The 3494-nt window shown below is 40.2% G+C and overlaps 1 protein-coding gene across 3 annotated transcripts in view; it reads right to left on the bottom strand.

The window, feature by feature from the left end:
- Positions 1-3494, bottom strand: part of LOC118749167 (UDP-glucose 4-epimerase) — a 519161-nt gene that overhangs the window by 301798 nt on the left and 213869 nt on the right. The window lies entirely within an intron of this gene.

Genomic DNA, 3494 nt, shown 5'->3' with positions numbered 1-3494 from the left:
AAAACTTACTATCTGTAACAAGGGTAATCACCCCACTTTCTACAATAGAATAAGGGAGGAGGTTATAGATATAACTCTTGTAACTAACTCGACCAATGTTAGGGTTGACGGCTGGGACGTCTCGACAAGATGCTCTTTTTCTGATCACGGTTTCCTGGAAAAGCCAGGAGGAGGGAACACCGAAAGCAACCTTGAAACACTGGAACAACTTATGGACGTCCACTTCCCTGGCTGCGGTGATGCAGGGGACACAGGAACTCCTGTGACAGAACACTCTAGTATCCACAGGCAAGGCAGTCCAGTGGACGAGATCATCACTGCAGATAAAGTAGCTTTGGCTATCAGATCCTTCCAACCCTACAAATCTCCGGGTCCGGATGGAATCTTCCCAGCCATGCTACAACAAACAAGCGCCACGGTAACCCCCTGGCTAACGATAATCTATAGGGCGAGTCTCCTCCTAAGCTATATCCTAAAGCCATGTAAGAGTGGTCTTCATTCCCAAAGCATGAAAAGCGGGCCAAAGCACTGCAAAGATTTTAGACCCAACAGCCTCTCATCATTTCTTCTTAAAATAATGGAGAGGCTTCTGAGTCTGCAGATCACGCAACGCCTTACTCCTGGTAACTTCAGCGAGGCCCAGCATGCCTACCGTAAAGGTAGGTCGGTTGAAACAGCCCTGCACGAGGTTGTTGGGAGTATAGAGCAAGCACTGAATCAGAAGGAATATGCGCTGGCAGCCTTCTTGGACGTGGAAGGCGCCTTTAACAATGTTAATGTGGCATCCATACACTGCTACATGGTGGCCGTAGGACTGGACCCAATGATCACTCTCTGGATCGACAATATGTTGAGCACCAAATACATCAATGGCTCCTTGGTAGCATCAGAAGTAAGGAAAACAGCCACACGTGGCACACCTCAAGGGAGGGTGTTATCCCCCCTACTTTGGACCCTCGTGCTAAACGAATTCGTACTCCGTACATCGAAATCCGCTAAGGTCGTTGCTTATGCGGATGACTTACGTCATTCTGGTCGTGGGGAAATTCCTCTCCATGGTCAGCGAGATTCTACAATCTGCAATTAACGATCTGGTAAGGTGGGCAGAAAGAAACCTCCGTCCCTCAATGGAGCAAATCTTGAATTGTCAAAAGAAGCAAAGTTTTTGGGGGTTATTCTCGCCTCTAAGCTTTCTTGGGAAAGGAACATCGAAGAGCGGAGAAAGAAGGCGCTCAATGCGCTCTACTCCTGCAAAGCTACTATTGGAAAAGACTGGGGTATGCGACCGCAGATAATACATTGGATTTATACGGCGGTAGTTAGACCCATTCTCACCTATGGCGCGCTGGTATGGTGGCAGGGGGTAGACACCAAATCCCATCTACTCAACTTGCAAAAGGTGCAACGACAAGCATGCCTATGCACAACGGGGGCGATTTATTCAACGCCCCAGACGTCGCTAGAGACCCTGCTGGATATTCCACCTATACACCTATATGTTAAAAGTATCGCAGCTAAAAGCGCTCTACGACTCAGTGCGTATAACAGGCTGCGAACAACTTGCAAATGTCACGCCACAATCCTCGGGAGAGTGGGGGTGGAGTACAGCAACTGTGACTATCAGGTCACGAAAATTGACTTCAATCGAAACTCCGAGATCCATTTCCCTGACAGAAGTGACTGCTAATTTAATATTGCTCTCAGCGATGAGTCTTCACGGACGGCTCCAAAATGGATATCGGAACAGGATCTGGTGTCTTCTCTCAGGAGTTATCTCTGAGAGAGTCCTATAGACTCCCAGGTCACTGCAGTGTTTTTCAGGCTGAGATATATTGTTATTATTATTATTTATTTATTACAGCTCTCTTGAGCCTAATTCATTACAATATATGTAGACTTAACCTAGTTATTTAATATTACATTGCTTAAGCCTAATGAAATCATTTGGAATGGCATTCATACATGGCAATTACAAGTTGAAATTACGGAACAATAGTAAACGGAAAACAGATATAAAGTGATACATTACATTATATTGGGATAGTTTTACAAAATTCAAACAACTTTCTTTTAAACTCATTGATGTTTGTACATTCCTTGACAGTATTTGGTAATTCATTATAACATTTAAGACCGTTGTAATAAAGATTACATTTATCACATTCGCTTTTTAACATGGGTAAATTCGAGTCATTTTTCTTACGTGTATCTTTGGTGTGCACATTGCTGCCATACTTTAAGTTAATCTTTAGGTATTCTGGTAAATTATCTTCAGTAATATTTTTAACAAATTTCATCGTATAATAAAAGTGCTGTTGTTTCACACTTAGCCAACCAAGGGCTGATAACATGTCTCTAATGGGCGTGTCATACTGTTTTCGAAGAATGAATCTCATTGCTTGGTTCTGCTGTTTCTGCAATTTATAAATTTGGCTATCATTCATTATGAAGAAAATTGTTGGACAATAATTGAGGAGAGGTTTTATTATTGATCCATATACCATTATTTTATCTTTCCTTTTCAGTAATTTGCAAGTACGCCGCATAAAGTACATTTTTTTTGCTATTTTGCTTACGGTATAGTCAATATGATCATTGAACTGTAGCTTCGCATCAATTTTTATACCCAAGTACGTAAAGCTCCGCACCCTTTCTATTTTTTTGTTGGTTTATGTTTAAATTACGAAGTTCATGCATATCAATATTTCTTCTGGATATGACCATGTATTTGGTTTTACTTACATTTATTTTAAGTTTGTTTAAACATAGCCAATTATATATTTTATTTAAGTCATCTTGTTTGTTCTAGTTTTGAAACAATATCAGTAATATGGTCACCACTTAACATGATTAACGTGTCATCAGCGAAAATATTAATATCACAATATTTAATACCGTTGGCAATATCATTTATGTATATATTAAATAATATAGGTGCTAGCACTGAGCCTTGAGGTAGACCAACCATTATACTTTTTTTGTCAGATACCGACGATCCAATCTGTGTTCTCTGGTAACGATTCGTAATAAGACTTTGAAACCATTTTACCTCAATGCCCCGTATCCCTATATTACTCAATTTATTTAAAAGTAACTCTTGATCAATGGTCTCAAATGCTTAAGTCTAAGAAGACAGCAACTATGTATTTATTTCTGCTCAATTCTTCTTTCCAGCGAGCTAATACTAAGTTTAGTGCAGTTTCACACGAGCGCCTTTTCCTAAAACCAGACTGTTGTGGCATTAATATTTTATTACTTACTAAATATTCTATTAGTTGCTTTTTAACTACCGTTTCAAGAATTTATTCATCACTTGGCAACGTATTAATTGGTCTCATCTCGTCGGCTCTGATTGTGTTCTTGACTTTCTCAATTGGCACAACAATAGATGTTTTCCAGTGATCAGGAACAACACCATATTTTAGACTTTCATTAACTAACTGCGTGTAAAAGTACCCTCCCAGCAAAAAACACGATTACCACAGAAGCGAAAG

This window comes from Rhagoletis pomonella, unplaced genomic scaffold, assembly GCF_013731165.1.
Source record: "Rhagoletis pomonella isolate Grant_MI unplaced genomic scaffold, Rhpom_1.0 Rhpom_scaffold_00014, whole genome shotgun sequence".
In the NCBI taxonomy this organism is placed as follows: Eukaryota; Metazoa; Arthropoda; class Insecta; order Diptera; family Tephritidae; genus Rhagoletis; species Rhagoletis pomonella.
This window is presented reverse-complemented; position numbering and strand designations above follow the sequence as displayed.